Genomic DNA, 21,769 nt, shown 5'->3' on the forward strand with positions numbered 1-21,769 from the left:
AAGGATCGACATCTGGATTATTTTTGGAAGAATAGGATGTAGTTCAGCATGGCGTGAGGCATATGGATGCATACAGTGCAGTGGACGGCACCGTATTGTCGGGGGCTTAAATGCCACTCAAAAGAGTTGGCAGTATTTCTCAGCTGAGGCTTTCAAGTAGGACAGTGAGACACGATCAGACCTTCAAGTGTTCTAGGAAGACAGCTCTGTGTTAGTGCAAAGGACTTCAGGGGGAGGGAAGGGCTTGGAAGAGGCACTGAATGTTTTCATCAGTTCATGCCAAGGTCAAGAGTTTTTAAATTAGGGAAAAGGCATATAATGGATGAGAAGATGAATTGAAGAGCTATTTCTGTGGTAGAATAGGTAGGCTTGACAACATAACAGAGGTAAGAGAGAAAATGTGAAGAGCTGAAGCTAGCCCAGAGTCTTCTAGCTTGTGGGGCCAGGAACGATAATAAGGTGAGGTGTGCAGCACTGAGGAGCTACTAAAAATGTTTGAGGTTTGGATGTATTGAGTTTGAAGGACAATTGAGTCATTTCTCTGTTAATTAATGTTCAGCTAGCAGGGAGAATTTAGGGATGTGGGCAAGGATGAAAGACATAGAGGAGGCAATAATCTTAGTAGGAATTGTTTTCTCCAGTGTGAGCAAACGGGTCACTCCTTGGAAGGCAGGCCCGAGCTTTGTTCACTTATGTGCTCCCAGCTTCTAGCACAGTGATTGGCAGGAACGTTACACTGAATAAATGTTGAGTGAAATGTGTCATTTTTACCATTCCCCCCTCTTATTTCTTTTTTTCCAGTTCTGTACCGATTACTTCAAAGAAATACTAACCTTAAATATTTCACTATTATTTTCCTCTCCCTAAGTTGGAAGATACTGGAGGAAGAGGAGATTGGATAATATTTCCAATGCGATGGTTAAGAGTACTCTAGATCTCTGATTTTCAGTCTTTTTAAAGCTAGCTTTGTTTTTCCTCATATTATGATTAATCACTTCCTCAAAGGCTCAGAGTTTATCATAGGTCCTTCAACTAAAATTAATTTTATTGTTTGGTTGAATGCCATAGCAACACATTGAAAATAAAACCAGAAATATTCAGTTATATAATATTAGAAAAGATTGCGTTTCAACAAAACATGTAGCCCTTCTAAAATAGAGACATGGTTAAGATAGTAAGATAGGTTACATATAAAACCAGGTCTTTGTTAGTAGAGTAGTTAAAGAAATATTTTTGAAATTATGATTTTCTTTTAACAGTTGAAATGACATGGTGGAAAAGTTTGGCTTCATCATGAGTTTTAGCCTAATTGTTCTGTAGCCCAAATTTACTAATCTGAAATTTTGTAGTGGTGATGAGAAGGGGTGCAGTGAAGATCTAAGAACTTTCATTGCTTCTTGACTCTGTTATTTGCATGTTGTCTCTCTGTGTTTTTAGAAATTCCCAATGATATTTTTTTTCCTGAAATAAGATTTTTATCTCTAAAGTCAGCTTTTAAGAGCTTTGATTGAAAAAAAAAATGGCATCTGGTATCATGTGATACAATAATTATAATGTGAATTCCCAACCACTTGTAAACTCCTTGAAGAAAGGAACTGAGTCTTTATATGTGTGTATTGATGTGTATGTGTGTTACAGCATTTATGTCAAACAGAGGATATTTATGTAATACATATGAAATATACACATGCTGAGAGTAGGTGAGAAAATGAGTGGTTTTGAATAGTGATTGTATAGTGATTATATGCAGCCTATTTTCAGAGACACACACTACATTACATTGGTTTCAGGAAGCATCATTATTTCTTTTTTTTTTTTTTAAAGATTTTATTTATTTATTTGACAGAGAGAGGCACAGCGAGAGAGGGAACACAAGCAGGGGGAGAGGCAGATGAAGAGGGAGAAGCAGGCCTCCCGCTGAGCAGGGAGCCCGATGCGAGGCTCGATCCCGGGACCCTGGGATCATGAGCTGAGCAGAAGGCAGACGCTTAACAACTGAGCCACCCAGGCGCCCCAGCATCATTATATCTTAATATAGCTCTTAAACCAACGACTTTCAAAGTTGTTCAGGAGGACACCACTGGTATAGCTTGTTGCCTATCATTTCAATCTGAGAATAACATGGCATTTCCAAACTGGCAGACCGAAGTTAGAGAACGCCTATTAACTCTGTTCTTGATGCCTCCAGTGAGTGAATCTAAGATGCAGAAAACTCGCAATGTCTTTTCCTTTTGCATTTTCTTTTCTATCCTAAGCCCAATGTCACACAGTAGGGAAATCTGAGCATTGATAGTCTCTCTCTCTGAGCATAAGCTGCACCAGTATTCCCCCCCTTCCCCCCCCCCCCCCCCCCGCCCCGCCAGGAATACTAGTCAGGCCTGTCACATTCCCTGGGGGCTCTGACCGCCTCAGTATAGATACATCCCTACGTAAGCAAGGAAAGCACCCCACGCCTGGGAGTCATATTCCACAAGGCCTAGTAACTCCTTGCTTTCTAAACGTTTCAGACACGAACATGTGAGATTCAGCAGAGCGCTGTCCCTTGTCGGTCTTTCTCATTTCTCTGCTCTTCCTTCCCTGTGGCTGCCTCGGAGAAAAACATGAAACCTTCCAGACTGTTTCTAATTGCATAATCCCAGATGGGCAAAAACTGCTTCTCTCTCCAACTAATGATCAGTTTATGATCTAAGGAGGAGGGTTGGCAGTCCTGGTTATTTTTGCCTTATCGGTGCTGCTACAGATGCTGAGTTCATCCTGGTAGCTGCCCAGAGAGGTGTCTCCCTAAGGCACATGATAGAGACAGACTTGGACTGTTTTCTGAGGACCAATCTGGAAAGTTTTTCTTTCCCCCCAAGGCCTTAGGGTACAGCACCAACATTACCTACTGAGTCTTTTAAAAGGGGAAGAACCTCTTTTGCATAGAGTGAGCTCCATTTTCCCCATTGTGTTTCCTACCCTCAGGTTAACATGGTGCCCTCCTTCACTGCCCCGCCCCTGGGCCTGCTGCCACACTGAGTGCCGGCCCCCTGCCCACACCCTCTTCCTGGCTCAGGCACAGAAGGTCAACCTGACCCCCAGAATGGAAACAAATTAGTTTCTGATGGAAAAGGATTTGATTCTGATGCTGAATTCCTGAATTTTCCATCAGTCACCCAACCATAGCTCTGGCACTCCGCAGAGGTCCCTGAAGGAGACAAAATGATCTGAGGATACTCCAGCCAAGGAGGCCTCTTTACCACGAGGCATGACTCTGGCTGCACACCTCGGTAATCCTGGTGCACAGACCTCACGAGGGCTGGCCGGGTTCCTCTGGCCTCTCATGTAAGCCTCCGCTTCTGAGAAGCCTAGGGCCTCTGATCCTGATGCTGCACAATCCTATCACTCGGAAGATGAAGAAGGGCATGGAAAGATAAACCCATGAAAAGTTCTGTTAGGTGTTCCCAGCTGGGGGCCCCTTCCCCGCGAAGAGCGGCTCAGGCCTGGTCTCCCTGCTTCTGCCACCCCGAGACCAGCTCCCAGGTGGAGAAGCCCCCTCTAAGGGTACGGAGGGCCCAGAGGCCGAATGATTCTTTACCTCAGAACTTCCTCTTATTTTCTCTGTATTCTAAAACAACCCCCTCCCTTTTGCAGGGCCCTCGTTGTGTGCTTGGAGCCCTTTCTACCTTGACTACTGTTAGAACTTCTCTTTCTCCTTGAAGGTGGATGAGGTGGGTAGGTAGAGAGAAAGAAAAGCACTGACCCGTTCCTGGAAGCAAGTCATTCCAGTCAATATAAGCCAAACAATTCAGTATTTCCCTGGTTTGGTGCATACGCCAGCCACTGACATGGGCCTGGCCCCCTCCTCCTTTTGGAGTTTCATGACCTCAGCTGACCAAGCCTTAGGCCTTTCCCTGGGCTCTCGGTTTCTGGGTGGGTTCTGTGTGTCGGGATTCTCTGAGAGCGGCTGAATGCCCCTGGGCAGTCCTGCCTGTTGTTCCTCTGTTCTGGTCTCAGATGTGGTCCTGCCTTGAAGCGGGAGAAGGGGTACAGAGCGCTGGTTTTCCATAGGCGGGAGACGGGATGGGTGGGCCACCACTGGATTTCCTTTCCCATCACTTAATTTCTCTGCAGGAATTCACAGCACATCTGGGCCATCACTCAAGCTGTTCCTCTGTCCTTGAATCCTTTTTAGATTTTCAAATTTGACTCATGTCTTTCCAGGCTTTTGTCATTTTGCCTCTTCTAAGAGACTCTGGTCTCTCTTGGAAATCTAGAGATTTACTTCACACTATCTTGGACTTGTGTTCAGTGAGACACACTTGAGTCCTTATGCTAATTCTACCTTCCTATTTTTTTTTTTCCTCTCATACTGGTCAAAGTTATTTTGAGTTATTTGCAGAGTTCCAATTAATACACCTGGCCAACACTCCCAATCTGTTCAGTTTGTAATCTAAATGTCATTTGGGGCCGAAGCCACTTCTTAGGGATCTGATTAAATTCAATCAAACCCACTTCCCCAGCCAGTGATAGTCCAGAACTCTTCCTGCAATTGCTGAATGTCTGGGGTCATTTCCTCATTCCCTAGATAAATGCTGTTTTGGTTCTTCTGCTTCTCACTTTGGTCTAGAGCAAGGGCTGGCAAACTATGACCGTGACCTGCAAGTCGAATTTGGCCTACTGCCTATTTTTGTAATCCCCCTTAAATTAAGATGGATATTGTATTTTTATATGGTTGAAAAAAATGGGGAGTAAATATTTTGTGAAACATGCAAATTATATGAAATTCAAATGTCAGTGTCCTAAAATAAAGTTTTACTAGGATGGATATGAGCCACACCCATTCATTCACATATTGTTTATGGCATGATGTAAGGGCAGAGTTGAGTTGCTGGACACAGACCATGTGACGCGCGAAGCCTGAAATACTTGTCATTTGGCCCTAGGAGAAGACAGTTTTCTGATCTCTTGTGTAGAGGCAAAGACCAGCCTTTCAGTTTTCCCACAAGAGATTCACTCCCACCCAGGCTTTAATAACTTTAGTGAATTATTATGATTATGATTTGGGGAGAAGTTACACTGCAGGTGCACTCCTTTACTTTTTTCTTTGATCCACACCCTGTGCTTTATTTTCCCTTTTCTACCTGACCGTCCCCCTGTCTGGAGTAACTGGCAAATTTCTCTCCCTATCTCACAAAGCTCAGTTTCACCTAAAACATTGTCTCTTGGAGCGTCACCAGCATTCCCAGGCACAGGTACCTTCAACGAGGACACCTTTTCAACCGTTAATAGAATTGCGTTTCCCATCTTCCTATCCATTTTTTTTTTATGACCTTAAACAAAAAGCATCGTCTCATTGATGGTGTATCAGCTGCTTTACTCTACTCTCTGCTTTAAGATTTGTTAAAATATTTGAGAAACAATATAGCTGATAACTAGAGTAAAAAACTGAAATCTATATGTTGTTTGCCAAGAAGCGTGGAGCAGGGTGTGGGGTGGGAGGTGGAGGATGGTGGGGCCCGGACCGATAATGATTCACTCAAGGTCCCGCTACTGGTGGGTAGTGGTAGTTGTTCACTTAAGATCAGGACGCACGTTTCCTGACCCCCCATTATACCACGCTAGCTCCCCACGCTTCTTTTAACTTTTTTTTTTCTTAGCAAAGAATAATTAAAGCAAATAAACAAATAAGCAAACTCTAAATGTCACATATTTAATCTGGCGGAGCCGCATTGTCCAAAATTAACAATCGTGCCGTGGTGCTGAGCGTAGAAAGTTATTCCGGAGAGAATTACAGGTGAATTACTTGAGATGGCGCTAGCACTCCTGCGCGGACAGACAGGTAGACCGAGTGCCCCTCCTGAGCTTCCTTTGTTAAATAGCACAGCACCAAAGACAATTAGCTGTACTGGACCGCAAAAGAAATAATTATTTCACCTCCTAGAATATTCCTCTCTTCCTATTTTCCCACCTCATCACTAATTTAAGATAACTTGATGGCATTTAAGTAGGAGAAAAGAATTTGTATGTAAATGAGGGAAAGGGCAAAAATTGACTATTAAAGTCCTTTGGATTCTAGAAAGCTTCAAGTTTGATTAAGAAACCATGACTTTACAAAAGTGTTTAAGAATATCTGGAGATGTTTTTTCTATTAAATTACTTTATTTGGAGAATAATAACGTGATTCTTATTCTAGAGTAAAATGAATTCTGCAGCAGCTTTGTAATAAAAAAGCAACAAGGTGAAAAGTGTCTGAAAACTTTGCCTGCCTGAACTATACAGAGCATCATAACTAAATACATCAGGGGGTAGAGCCATTTCTGCCAATTCCTTCTTATTTTTAATCTGACTTTCTGACATGATGTATACGTATATGATGTGTTTGTGTCTCTACATAATACGTGTAGTAATAAAAAGAAAATCTTTTATTATTATTATTATAAAATAGTAAAATTACGATCTGCTTCACAGAGATATTTTGGAGATTCAAAATCATATAAACAAATTACATGGTTAAAATCATTCATGTTAATGCTTATTACTTGAAGGTAGTCACCAGTCATCTCTAAGAAGACGCAAGGTACCTTATAATTTTAAACAACTATAGAATCAGATCTTTACAAAAGGACACAGCAGAGACATCATCAGTTCAATGGTGAAGAAATAGGGAGGGCGATTTCATGGCCTCAAACCAGACAGGCTCTTAGAACATCACTGACGTCCTTTTTTGTTAGGAAGGAAGGGGAGAGTACATGGGAGAGCTTAAGTTGATCAGTAGTTACAAACACTTGATACTGTGCTTATACATTCTGTGTTAGGTTTTTAAACATCTAAGAATACCAAGTAAATGTATCAATACTTATTTGGCAAAGAAGAGAGAGGGAGATTGGGTGTATACACGTGGGGAGAATGAGCTCTGCATTAAGTTTTCCAGCATTGCATGGCAAGTTGAGAGACATTTAATAAAATTAAAATGGAATAAAATGCGACTCTTCTAACTACTTTTGGTAATGCTGCTATTGTCAATCAACTTTGACCTTGATTTAAGAGCAGATTGTCTAGGTGTTCTCTTGTTGGGAAAAAATTTTTCTCATGAATTTGTTCACTGAAGCTTTTGATAAATCAGAGGGTTATAGGATATATTAAACACTCTCCTTGAAATCATTTTGCTTTATTCAATACATTGTACCAATTTTGTATAAATTCTAGACTTCAACTTGTTAGATCTGTGTATATAACTTTTGTCATTGAGTTTTTGGAGTTATGTTACAGATTTTGTGATTACAATATTACCCTATTCTCCAGAACATGACTGTGAGTCTCAAAGGGAGTTATTAGCTAAATAAGATTTTGAACAAAATTAAAGAGCATGGTACATTATTTTGAGTTGTGGAGGGACTCCTTAGGGCTGTCTGTTAAAGCCTGTGAATCCCTTCCCAGGATAATATTTTAAAATGCATACAATAAAATCTATGGGATTAAAGAGGGAATCAATTGTATTAAAATGCTTTTACCATCGGATTAAACAAGTTTGTGATGTAGTAATATATGTGCTTCTATCTTTATATATGAATTGACAAGATAAATAATTTAAACTATAGACAAGTTAAAGTTCAATGTTATCTTTTAAATATCTATCAGTGTGAAGGCTAACTACTGTGCTGTCCTATGGAGGATTAGGAATTGAAATTGGATCCATCTAGATTTGAAAAACGTTAACATATAAGTTTTCATCTTTTTCCACATTTGGTCCACAAATGAGTGTAGTTGTGGAACGCTGGAAAACAAAGTCATTGTCTGGGTATTGATATGCAAATACTTGATTTTACTATTAACTGAATAACTCCAAGATGAGGAATTATCCAGTAGTCAGCCAGCTCTGTTGCACAAGCATATTTATTTAGTTGTTTGTTTAAGTTTTTAATGTAAATTCCAGTTAGTTAACATTCAGTGTAGGATTAGATTCAGGTGTTCGATGTAGTGATTCACCATTTACATAAAACACCTGATGCTCGTCACAGCCAGGGCACGGGCATCTTTAAACAGGCAAGTTGGATGCCATCTGGAAGTGGATTTAATAACTACCATGACTGCATATTAGGCATGAGCATAAATAATCTTTTGAGATCTCTGGGACAACCGTAGTGTGATATGAAAATATCTCTGCTATTTGTGACAAAATGACAGATATCGCTAATACTTCTTTCCTACATTTATAATTGAGTGCAATGCTAAATTTCACTTAAAGGCATTTAAGATAATAAAAGATGTATTTTTTTTCCAGTCCAAGTTCATGGACTCTCTCAGTTCTATCTGTAGGTCCCAGGTTAAGACCCACTAGAATGGAAGCAGAACAGTGAGTGGTTATGTAGGATGGAACTATTCATTTCCTTCCTTTTCACTCTAATTTGGAGTGGAAGGATTGTCTTTTTTATGAACATAGATCACATTATAATACACAAAACACAAGTGGCACAAGCCAGGTCTGTCTTACAATGTCCTGCCAGCTCTTGAGGGTGGAGCTTGGGGTGGATAGGGTTAAGGAGTCAGAGTTCTCTTCCTATTTGCCTTCTTTTTCTTCCTTAATCAAAGCGTTTCTTCTCTTGGGGAGGCAGGTAATTTTCATTTATGCTTTAATAACAAGAAATTCACATTCTATGACATAAGAAAGAAATTAAATAGGAGATGAAGAACGGAGGTTAGGTAGATATTTAGATCAGATCATTTGCGCGATGATATTTATTAATATATCATATGGAAATTAAGGGGAAAATGGTATTACAGTGTCTATATTGTCATTTCCTCAAGGGAAGTTATAGAATCTATTTTAGCATGAATATCCTGATACCACAAACCAGCCCAGCATCTGTTACTTCAAGACATCTGTCCTATCAGGGAGTGGATTGTATGGTTCAGTAGATCTTCCACAACTTTAATTGTTTAATCTACCTTAGAGAGTACAGCGAGTGGTCTCCAAACACTCAGATAGGTCTCCACTGATTTTAAGAGTGAAGTTCCTGGTGTTTGAAATTCAGAGAAACAAAATGGACTCATTTCCCACAGTCCTTTGTAGATTTAACATTGCTCATTTTTCATTAGGAAAACCCTCTTCTCTGTATAAAATTAGTGCTCTTATTTAACTTGCTGTCATGAAGACAAATTGAGCTAGTCGAAAGGGTAGTAGAACAGACCTCCGCTCAAATGTAGTCAGTAAAAAGTCCAGCTATCTTGGCATTTTGCAGGGTTTGCATTAAAGTAAGAGAAATGGTAACTTGCTGAAGAGCAAACCAGGCAAAACAGACACCAAGTTCAAGAGAAAGTTGAATCTGGAAGCAAGGTCTGAGCTTTTTTCAGGATGACGAGTAAAATTGCACCTGGATTCTGCTGTGACCACAGTGGATTTGATTCTATTACTTAGCCATGTGGGACCAAGGTGAATCTCACAAGGTTTTTAAAAAGGACTCAAGGTGTATTATGGCAAGTGGGAGTAGATAATAAATCAATAGCTAGATGCTGCCGTTTATAATGGAAGTTGTTAGTCATAGCACAGACTTTGGATTAATTTTCAGTGTAAAAAAGGCATCAGAAATAGCTGACTGATGCTTTAAAAGCTGAGGTGAAGAATGTCTTATTTGATTAAAGACCGAAGGACAGAAGTGATATTCACCATAGTGTGAATGTTCCATTTCAAACAACTGATTTTTTGCACACAATCTTAGATTTAATATATTTTGATATTTCTTTCTTCCCTCACTGACTAGCCACACTGATTTGTAGTTGTGTACATGCATTTGTGTATGTGTGTTTTAGTGTGTGTGGAGAAAATGTGAATTTCAAGTTAACCAGGGCTATGAGGTGTGTAATGGACATGTTGACCATGTTCTATCTGTAGGTCCCAGGTTAAGACCCACTAGAATGGAAGCAGAACGATGAGTGGTTATGTAGGATGGAACTATTCATTTCCTTCCTTTTCACTCTAATTTGGAGTGGAAGGATTGTCTTTTTTATGAACATAGATCACATTATAATACACAGAACACAAATGGCACAAGCCAGGTCTATCTTACAATGTCCTGCCAGCTCTTGAGGGTGGAGCTTGGGGTGGATATGGCTAAGGAGTGTGGTCCAGACAGGAGGACCTGTCTGGAGGGTTTTTACAGTTATCTACTCATGTTCTTGGTGGAGTCCATGGAGCTAAGCACAGAGCTATGTATATACCTCATGCTGAATCCTAGTTGAAACATGCACAACTCAAAGCCCAAACATCCCTTGAAATTCATAAACACTATTTATGACCTTTATCATAGTGACTCCAATAGTTACAAGGACTCTTGGGAATTCACCAGCTTTGTACGAGTGGTCTGGCTATTGCACACTCACATGGGAAGCAGGCCCGTAGGTTTTAGACATGATGTCAGATTCATGAACAGGGGAGCAGGGGTTGGGAAGTAACATATCTGTGATCAGGCCCCAGGAAAAAGAGGAGAAGGAAGCTGGAGATTTCTGTGTCATACATTACTTGGTTAAAAAAAAAAAAAGAAGAACTCAGTGATTTTCATTTTGACATGACTCTTTGACTAGACAGTGTCAACATGAGTGGCTCAGGCTGATTCTGTCAAAATTCCATCTTTGTCCCCTTTGCTGTCTTCTAGAATTTTCAGTCAATTCTTTGGTCTTTCGGATGAGGAATTGAATCTTTAATGCCATCTTCTTTCACCTCATTGTTTAATCATTTAATATTCAGGAGATAAATAGTGAACATCTGCCATGTGCACCATTCTAAGCATTATGGATACCACGATGAAATTTCCTGCTTGCAAGGAGTCTGAATTCAAGTTGGGGAAGTACATAGACAATTTCATCTCACTTAACCCCAAGAGACTCTGGCTGGATGCATTGTTTTGAAGGAGAAGAGAACTAACATTTGCTATATTTTGATTAGAAGCCTTCATTATTCATTATACAATACCTAATTCTTGAAAGAATCCCGTAATGGGATGGAGTTCCCACAGCATATCTACCAGTAGGCAGTATCTCTGAACAGATTTTTAGACAGACCGAGGGTTGAATCTTACTTCACTGCTTTCTGAATGGATCTTGGTCAAACTGCTTAACCTCCCTGAATACCAGTCTCCCCAATCTAATAAATTAGTGACATTAATAATCTACTTCACAGGGTAAAAATGAAATGAAATAAAGTAATTTAAAATATTGAGCATACTGTGAGAACTCAATAAATGTTTCCTTTCTTACATCCTTCCATTTTAAATTAATATTAAGGCAATTGTCTATCTTTCACACATGGCCCTCTCTGGGATAGAGCTCCCATTAGGGTATGTATCATTGGCAACACTGGAAAGTATCCAGTGGAAATAAAAGCTTATGATCAATGGTCAGGTCTTGCCTTCACCCTACCAGTGCTCTAGGGACATACAACTGCTGCTACATTGGGCATGAAAGGATTTAACTGTTATATTCTGTGCGACTGTTAACCGGGGACGTTTAATAGTGTTACATGGGCAGTGTCCTTGCTCTGCGGAAACTGGGAGTTTCTTCTTATTCACTTTCTTAAAACAGAAAGTTTAATTTTCTTCTTCTCTTCCCTTTTTGACAGCAGGACGATGCTGATTTCACCAATGAAATAGCTAAGAAGAGCACAAAAGCAGACATTTCAAAGCATTCCAGACCTAAAAGGAAAAGAAGGTCCTAGAATGTTCAGAAGACCCGCCCGAAGCAATCCCTCAGACCCTGAGGGAGGAAGAGTCCATATGAACCACACTAAAAGTTAGAATTTATTGTATATCAGTATGTTTAATAAAATTTATTTTGAAAAGTATATTTAAACACTAAAATAAGATAATGTGTATCTGTGTTTAAAAATCACACTGTAGATTTAGCTTGTTTAATACTGTTGCTGGTCCTGCCAATATACGCTTTTGTTTACTACTTTTAGATCTTTGAGATGACCTTTATCATTTCAAATAATATGCTTATGCTTTTACTTATTGTTTCATCACCTATAGATGGCATCTTTCTTTTTTAAAGATTTTATTTATTTGGCAGACAGAGAGTGCACACAAGCAGGCGGAATGGCAGACAGAGGGAGAGGGAGAAGCAGACTCCTCCCAGGACCCTGGGATCATGACCTGAGCCAAAGGCAGATGCTTAACCCACTGAGCCACCCAGGCACTCCCCCTCTAGATGGCATCTTTAAATACTCTGCCTTATAAATGGGAATTTTACCTTTGTTAACCTTATTTTTATATCTTCTTTCTCTCTTCTACTTTTTAGTTGTTGAAGTCAATCTTAAAAGGGCAGAGGAGGAGGTTATCAGGCAAAAAAGTCAGGAACAAAGGTTTAAAAAAAATATAATTTTTTAGACTTTTTAGATTTTGTAGTATATTTTCTCTGGCTTTTACTTCTTTGATCACCTATCTCAGGGCTCTCAAACTTTTCTGTGTGTGTATAAGAATTAGCCAGAGTATTTCTTCAATATGTAATTTCTAGCATTCAAACCCTATCTTTGGAGCAGGTATGGAAATCTTCATATTTACCAAGCACTGCAGGCAATTTTGAAGCAGGTTACCCTCAGAGCATACTATACAAAATATCAAATTTCCTTTCCCTTGGTGATGACTATCTTTTGGCCCATGATAGCAGAAGATGTCATTCCAAATGTGATCCATGTGCATTCTACATCTAGTGGGCTGGCCAGCTAATCTAGAGACCATACACAGTCATATGGCCTGGAGTTGCTGGAAATAATTGGAACTCAGTAGGTGGAATCTAGGAAATACATTTGTAGTGATGAATAATATCCCCCATCATGCACCAGTTTATGGCTTGGGTTGGTAGATAGCAGCACTATGTTTCATATACCCTGAAGGAGCTCTTTCAATGAGAACCAGCTGCTTTAGCAAGTGGTTCACCCGGTCTTTGCAGAGATACCTGGAGTGCTCCCCAAGAAGACTGCTCACCTGATCGGTTTACTGAACGCGAACGAAGAAATTGAGGATATTTTCCCTTCAACAGAAGAGATGGTGGAGCTAGTATGTAGCATTCCAGTTACATACTTCCAATACACTCGGAGAGAGGCCACTGGAATCTTCCTTTAATTCTGATGTCATGGCCGAAAGCTTAGAGGCCCATGCATCTCTACTTTTGGATGGCTAAGGGGCACACGATAAGGAACCTCACTTCCTTTGCATCTAACTTCAGGGACATATGACAGGACATAACAGATATATCCTTGTTGCTGTTCAGCAACACCGAAACCAGTGAGGGTTCAATCAAATCAGGAAAACAGAACCTCTAAGTGGTCTGGATTCAGGTGTCTCCACAACGGAAAAAGATGTTGAGGAACTGAAGGTCCAGAAGAGGGCGCGAGAGGATCAGCTAAAGCATATGAATGGGTCTTCCTGAAGTCCCGGTGTGGGCGGGGGACATGGGGGCAGCCCAGTCTGAGGACTCCACAGGCAAGAGGCTGGCTCTGATCCTTCTATGGCAGGGCAGAGGAAAGAGCCGACCAGACGAATTGGGTGCCAGGGGTGGGGGCGGTGGACCAGATGTGAGCCCCCAGGAGAGAGGGCTGTTCTGGAGCCGCTTTAAATCCTGTTCAAGAGGACTCTGCAGCAGGGGGTGGACTCCTGAATTTACAGGGACAGAAGGACCGAACATGCCCGCCAGAGGAAAGTGTATTGCTGCTGTCTCTGTAAGTGTAGACAGTTGTTCTCAGGCTAGACTGAAGTACCACACAGGCCAGCCAAGGAAGGGAATCCGCTTTGTTCTTCCCTCCCAGCTGGGGGGTAACTGCAGACACCTGCAATGAGAAACCAGCACCAGATTACACTTGTTCTGCCTTCTACCTTTCTTCTTTCCTCTGCTCCAAACCCAGAGGGACCTAAATCAGAGTCAGAAAACCAGCTGGGAGAAGAAGCAGTGAGGGAGGGAAATAAAAAAGAAGTTCAATATAGCCCCATTATAGCCTTCTGAGCTTGTCAAACCTAGGAGGGGCAGGATGATTTCACTTTAAATAAAATTCAGACTTTTAGAAAATTGCACTTGGCTGGGTACATTTATTACTATTCTTATGCTTGAAGGTGAAGGGAAGTCCTCTTATTCTCTAATAGTGATTGAAGACGTGGACTTTATCAGAGATTTCATACAGGGACAGGAAAAGAACTCAGCTCACAGAGTAAGCTCACTTGGCAGTAAGGCAAAGAATAAAGTTATTTTCTGATTGAGTCGTAAGGGTCTTGATTGTTCAGCTTAGCAGTTACCTGCCTTGGTTAAAAAGAAAAAATCAAGCAGCACATAGTAGGCAAACCAGCTTACCTTGACTTCATTTAGTTTAAAGACAAGCAGAAGAAAGGACTTTCTGAGTATTTGGAAGATTTCGCTGAAGGAAGCGGATACGGCTGTGAGTAGTTTTGGAAGTATCAGATATTACAAAATTGAGTCTTGTGGCAGAAGGCAAACTTGTTCAGTGGTGCTGGGGCTACTGCCATGCCTTCAGTTACCTCTTTTTGTACGTTTCCCGAAAGTGACTTTGCCTGTTTGAGGCTTGGCTAGGGCGTAGCTAAGCCTATGGCAGGAGTCTTTTATTGCTTTGTGGATTTCAAAGAGTCTATTGTTTTGCTGTCCCCATCTTTCTCAGCCTGAAAAATTCTTGCAGTTGAGTTAAAATGTCTGTTTTCTACTCAAGAAGGTAGAAAATGAGATCACAGGGTAATGTCACCATTCTAAATTATTTAAATTCCAATCTCCTTTTGCCTGAATTTATAAACTTCCACATGCTAGTGAACTCTTCAATATAGGGTTGAAAACGATATGGCTTATTCAAAATAGGATATAAAATCTTGGACATAAAAATAGGAATAGAAATAAACTGGAAGATGACTTTAAAATAACCTTAATTTCTACTCTACCCCTGGAGGTGATCCTAATTCTTTTTTTAACCCTAACCATAATCCTCTGAATAATCTCTAGGAAAGGACTGATTCTCATTACTGTAAATGTTTTAGTTAGCCTTTATGTTTTCGAATGCAAAGAAATTCTGAGAATGAAGCATTTTGTTGAACTAAAATTGTATTGCTGGTGCTTATAAGCATTGGTTTCTAGTCTTGCACTAAGTATCTCTCCAGGAGTGAATCTAAAGCGACCACGTGAGAAAAATCCTGGAAAACTGGTTCACCTGTGTTCAGGGTCCCACGAGAGGAGGGTACTCGCAGGGTTAAAATACTGCTAAAGCTGCTTGTGGTATCTCCAGCGTGCAGGTCTACCCTTAAATCCAGACCGAGGAGTTTACCAGGCTTTCGTCCAAGACTATAACCCCAAATTGCCCTAGTCTAGGCTTTTAAAAATGCCCATTTGAAGGAAGCATCTATTAGGAAGCACCGTATTAGGGAAATAATTGACATCGACTCCTCAGCAGGCTTTAAGTTGTGTCCTTGAGTCGGGTTCTATGGCTGAAAAACAATGTACTTGACCATCAGCTTTGCCCTTTCCAGACGCCCTCCCTGTGCTGCAGTGTAATGGGATGTTCTCCGTTTTTATGGAGGTCGCAACAAGAGAGAAGCATAGGAAATTTGCTCCTTCATTTACTCTGACATCGTCTATTACATTATTTAATGTGCCCTATATAAATCCTCATATGAGACATTCGTTTAGAATTTGGTTCTAAGGAAAAAAAAAAAAATCTCCCCTGAGGAACTCATTGCTAAATACCTTTCTTTCTGTTACAGGAACTTACTATGATTTATCTGGTTACATTTTATTCTCATGGTTCTGAAATACGACTGCAACTTATCAACCTTTTTAACCTATATTTTGTGTGTTGTTTCAAATTACTTTTGAGAAGGGGTAGAAGTTAACAAATAAGTAATCCTCTGTGGTTTGCCTTTTTTTCCTAGTCTTAGAAAACTACCTTTTAGGAATGTTTTAATTACCAAGTTATTTTAAAAGTATAACATCAAAAAATATCCTTATTTTGACATGGAAATAACATTACCTATTTCATGCTGCTATTGTGTTGACCATAAGAGATAACATATCTAAAGCACTTAAAACAGATCCTGACCTCCTTACCTAAACAAAATGGTTGAATATATCTTTAATTCATTACTCTCCATATGGCACATAACAATGCACCTTTGCCCAGAGGGCATGTTTATTTTTTTAATTTATCCAATTTTGTTATTATGTATAGTTTATCAAAAGTCAAGCCTTCATTATACAATAAGTATACATTTTCACAGAAAAAATAGTGATTGATTTATTTACTGATTTTACAAAACATATCCCCCAACTCATTCATTGTTTTATACTGCTTTTGTCCATTTCAAAGAAGCAATAAACAATATCTAGTCATTATTTTTCTGATATAAAATTGTTTTCTTCTTTTCATAATCAATTGCATTTTTGTCAGCTTTTTGAAAGCAATACTTGCTTTCGTCTTCAAGTTCTTTTATTCTATAGTACTCTTAAAAGAATTTCAAAGGGCATAGAAAACAGCTATCTAAATTGTATAGTGGAACACATTTAACCATCATTAGGTTATTGCTGAAATAGTTTCTAAGGCAACAATTTTCTGGATAAGTAATTTAAGTAACTATGTTTCTGAAATATTAGAATGAAAACTTGTCTTTTTAAAAAAAGATTTCTAGAGAAAGAGAGTGTGGGGGGCAGGAGGAGCAGAGGGAGAGGGAGAGAATTTTAAGCAGAGTCTCCGCTGAGCACGGAGCTGATGCGGGGCTCCATCTCACAAAAAAATAGATTTTTGTATCTTGACCTTTAAGTTAAGCTTTTCTTTTCAGAACTATATTACATTGCAAAGTACACAGGGAACTGGAACCAGCTTGTGACCTTTGGTTAACACGTAGTTCTGAGAAATGGGAAAAAGGCATTGCATAGATCAGGAATTTTATTACCAAAAAGAATTAGGAGTCAGTTGCAAGTTCTGCGACCCATGAGATCATGACCTGAGCTGAAACCAAGAGTCAGACGCTTAACCAACTGGGCCACCCAGGAGCCCCAAACTTGTCTTTTATAAGAGTAATAATTGTTATTTTTCAGATCTGTTGATGAAATATATACTTCCTGGAAAAATTTACCTGTAAGAAAGATAAAATTTCATTAGTAAAGAAAATTTAAAACCATGTGAGTTTAATATCTGCCTCACAGAAGTACCTAGACTGATTTACTAGTGAATTCGTAAGTTTATACTTCCATAAGTTAAAACTGCTTCCGTCTATTGCTCCTTCATGGATATTTTGAGTTCTTAGAACTTAATGACCCTACGTATCAACCAGTAGAAAGAGGTAATATTTGTTACAATATCCGCCATATTTAGGATCCCACCACTAGACTCATATAGTACTTAGGCTATCACCAAATACAATCAGGAGTCATAACAACGATGTAAAATTGAGAAAACAATGAACAGTCTTCTTTCCTGCATTTTTTAAAGGTGGTGAAAACTGAGGAGTTGGGAGTCTTATGGCATTACAAATATTTGTCAAAACAAAACAAGACAGGACAGCACAACAACAACAACCATTTAACCTGTGAAATTATAGTTGACCCTTGAACAACGTGGGGATCAGGGCACCGACCACCCTACACAGTTGAAAATCCGCCTATAAGTTTTGACTCCCCCCAAAACCAAACTACTAATAGTGTGCTATTGACCAGAAGACTGACCAGTAACAAACAGTCAACTAACACATATTTTGTATGTTCTGTGTATTATATACTGTATTTTTACAATAAAGTAAACTAAGGAAAAAATGTTATTAAGAAAATCATAAGGAAGAGAAAATACAGTACTGTACTGTATTTATTGAAAAAAAAATCCACATATAAGTGGACCCACGCAGTTTAAACTCATGCTGTTCAAGGATCAACTAGCTGTAAGTGAGGTATTTTGACAAGAGAGGGTTCTGCTTCCCTAGAGAGAAAATGTCAGGTACATCTAAGCAGTTTTATTGTCTTTATTTCATGTTTCCATAATTCATACTACTCCTTGTGCCTTCTTTGTCATGATTCCACTCCAAATGGTAAAGGTGAGGAAAGAAGATGAAACATTTCATCCCTTAGGCTGCTTATGGCCATGACTTTTCATGATTAATTAAGACCTGAGGCAAATGAAATACCCTTAATTTTTAACTTAGAGAATTTACAAAGTAAGGAAAGTATTTGCTGAGTGCTTAATCATAGTGACCTACTGAAGAAATATGTTGCTGTGGCTGGCGGCATGAGCAGTTGAAATAGCCCGATGAAAGAGAAAAAGGGAAGAACGTCCTAGAAGCTGGGAAGGTGAGTCAGGGTATTTCCAGGCAATAGTAAAATTTTTAGTTTTAGGTCTGTGGCTGAGGGACAGTGGGTGGATTTCTTCAAGAGTTGTGAAGCCTGCAGGGCAGACGGGGGCGCCAGAATGCTGGCTGTGGTGTCCAAGGCGTCCGAGGTATCCAAGGGAGTATCACCTTATTTCACTCTTGTTGAAAACTTTCATCCCAGCCTTCCTGGGGACTTTTTTTTTTTCTTCTTATAAAGGGAACATACCCAAATTTTAAAATGGAATTCATTTTTTTAAAAAAATATTTTATTTATTTATTTGACAGAGAGATAGAGAGAGAGCACAAGTAGGCAGAGAGGCAGGCAGAGGGAGAGGGAGAAGCAGACTCTCCACTGAGCAGGGAGCCCGACGTGGGGCTCGATCCCAGGACCCTGGGATCATGACCTGAGCCAAAGGCAGATGCTTAACCGACTGAGCCACCCAGGCGCCCCGTGGAATTCATTTTTGATAGTAGAATTTGATGTATTCAAATTGAGAGTCATCTTTGTTAGAAAAATCCTAAAACAATTGTTACCGTGATTGAGCAAAGCCATGTAAAATGTGTTTGGTTCCATGTGTGACTATGTCTCTATAAAGTGGAATGTAAGTAAGCTTCGAAGACTTGTGTTGATAAGGGCTTTAGTGCCCTCTGTGTATTTTGCTTTCTTTTTCCCTCTGATCTTTTGATACTTAAAAATTCTCATTACTTTAAAGGAATGTTGATACCAACCAGGCTGCTTAAAGCATAGTGCGTGAATCTAAGGAAATGTTCAATATTTTATAGTCAGAAAAAATAGATTTTTGTATCTTGACCTTTAAGTTAAGCTTTTCTTTTCAGAACTATATTACATTGCAAAGTACACAGGGAACTGGAACCAGCTTGTGACCTTTGGTTAACACGTAGTTCTGAGAAATGGGAAAAAGGCATTGCATAGATCAGGAATTTTATTACCAAAAAGAATTAGGAGTCAGTTGCAAGTTCTGCCTTTCTTAGAAAGACAGCTAGCCATACAATTTCTGGGACAGATGTTCTCTCTTGGAGGATTCTGTTCGTTAATCCCCGAAACGCCATCCCAAGGCTTCTGTGTGAAGTGAGAAGCAATTAGACAAGAGAAGGTGAAGATGGGAAAGGAGGTGAGGAAATGTTTGGCATTTTGCTGTCAGGAACATTCTGGAAGGTTGTTCTCATTAGTTAAAGTCAGCTTGCTTAAAATGTAGCAGACTCTAATTAACGCTAATTGAAAATTCCCCTAGTGGATTAAGAGCGTTGCTGTAATCGGGTAGGGAAGTAAACCAGAGGAGGAGAAGGTGCAATTACATGTCCGTGAGGCCATGATGCCCACCGGTTTGTATCGACAACCGATCCCGTGGGTGCTACCTTCAGAACATATCCGGAATCCGCCAGATCGCACCGCTGCCCCTGTTGTCACCCTGGAACAAACCACCTCCATCTGGCTGCTTTGATTGTCACAGAGCCCCTTGACTGGTCTCCCTGCTCCTACTCCTGCCCCACTACCTATTCTCCACACAACAGTGAGAGAAATCCTGTTAGGACAAAGTCAAATGATGTCACTTCTCTGCTCAAAACCCTGCAGTGGTTGCCATGACACTCGGAAAACAACAGCCAGTTGCACAATGACCCACAAGGCCCTCGGTGTCTCCTTGACCTCACCTCCGGTTGCTCCCTGCTAGTGCCCCCGGCTCCAGGCACACTGGCTTCTCTGCTCAGCTCTTGCTTGTATCTCTTGCTGGATCAATTGCCCTGTGCTCAAATGTCCTCTTCTCAGTGAGGCCTTTCCTGACGCCCCGAAATAAAAGAGCAACCCTATTCTCCCCACACCCTCCTGGACTACCTACCCCTTTACCATCTCTGCTTTTCTCTGTAGCAGGTGTCACCATCTGCTTACCCTCCGTGTTTACTCGTTCATTTGTATATTGCCTGTTCCTTTCACTGTAATGTATGCCCCCTACGGACAAGAGCTTTGTCATGTTCACTACTATTTCCTCAGCACCTCAAACATTGCACAGAGTAGGGGCTCAATAATTACTTGAATGAATATTAAAACTAGCAAAATAATTTCATTTTGAACAAGTGCTTATTTGGGAATTATAGTATTTAAAGCACCTTGTTAAATACTTGGGAAACAATGCTCCAGGAAGGTAAATTTCACAGATGCAGAGTGGGCCAGGACTCAGATGCAGTCAAGTTAACAGACTCTTGATTATTGGCATGCTTTCTCAGTATGCTGGAAGAAGCAGAAGACTTCAGTGCGATGATAGGATACTTTCTTCACTGCAAGGCAATCTAACCATTTAATGAGTAACAAAAAAATATTTTCCTTATGTAAAAGGATATGGTTTTTTAGAAAGTTTTTTTTCCAGTTTTGTTAAGATATAATTGACATATATTCTGTGTAAGTTGAAGGCGTAAAGCATAATGACTTGGCTCACAAATTTTGTGGAAGGGTTGCCACAGTAAGTTTGGTTAATATCCATCATCTCATATAGAAATTAAAAAAAAAAAGAAAAAATGTTTCTTTTCCTTGTGATGAGAACTCTAAGGATCTACTCTCTTAATTTTCAAATATATAACATAGCAGTGTGAACTATAGTCAACATGTATACATTACATACCCAGTACTTATTTATCTTATACCTGGAAGTGTGTACCTCTAGGCCATTTTTATCCAAATTCCCCCCTCCCTCACCCCCTGCCTCTAGTAACCACAAATCTGTTTTTTTTCTTTTAATATTGCACATATAAGTGAGATTATACAGTATTTGTCTTTCTCTGTCTGATTTATTTCACTTATGAACGAACATAACGCCCTCAAAGTTCATCCATGTTGTCACAAATGGCAGGATTTCCTTTTTTTATTGGTTGAATAATATGCCATTTATATATCTACCATGACATCTTTATCCATTCATCCATTGATGGACACTTAGGTGGTTTCCATGTCTCTGCTGCTGTAAATAATGCTGCTACAAACATGGGGGTGAACATATTTCTTCAACATAGTGTTTTGATTTCCTTTGGATATATTCCCAGAAGTAGAATTGCAGATCATATGGTAGATCTATTTTCAACTTTTTGAGAAACCCTCACACTACTTTTTGTAGTGGCTGCACCAGTTTGCATTGCCATCAACAGTGCATGAGGGTTCTTTTTTTTCCACCTCCTTGTTAGCATTTGCTCTCTTTTGCCTTTTTGATGATGGCCGTTTCAACAGGTATGAGTTGATATTCCATTGGAGTTTTAATTTGCATTTCCCTAATAATTAGTGATGTTGAGCATATTTTCACGTACCTGTTGGCCATTTGTATATCATCCGTAGAAAAACATCTATTCGTGTCCTTTGCCATTTTAAAAATTGGATGATGATATGATGATGATTTTGACATTGAGTTGTATGAGTTCTAAATGTATTATCAGATATGTGGTTTGCAAATATTTTT

General features: G+C 39.8%; 1 long non-coding RNA gene across 2 annotated transcripts in view; it reads left to right on the plus strand.

The window, feature by feature from the left end:
- Positions 1 to 11,819, plus strand: part of LOC118531498 (uncharacterized) — a 187,994-nt gene extending 176,175 nt beyond the window's left edge. The window contains exon 8 of one of the 2 annotated variants that reach the window (XR_013446565.1): positions 11,591 to 11,819. This is a non-coding gene — a long non-coding RNA (uncharacterized LOC118531498). The remainder of the gene's footprint in view (positions 1 to 11,590) is intronic. The other variant, XR_013446566.1, reaches the window with a different exon arrangement.
- The last annotated feature ends 9,950 nt before the right edge of the window (positions 11,820 to 21,769 follow it).

The sequence above is a fragment of the Halichoerus grypus genome, chromosome 3 (genome assembly GCF_964656455.1).
Source record: "Halichoerus grypus chromosome 3, mHalGry1.hap1.1, whole genome shotgun sequence".
NCBI lineage: Eukaryota > Metazoa > Chordata > Mammalia > Carnivora > Phocidae > Halichoerus > Halichoerus grypus.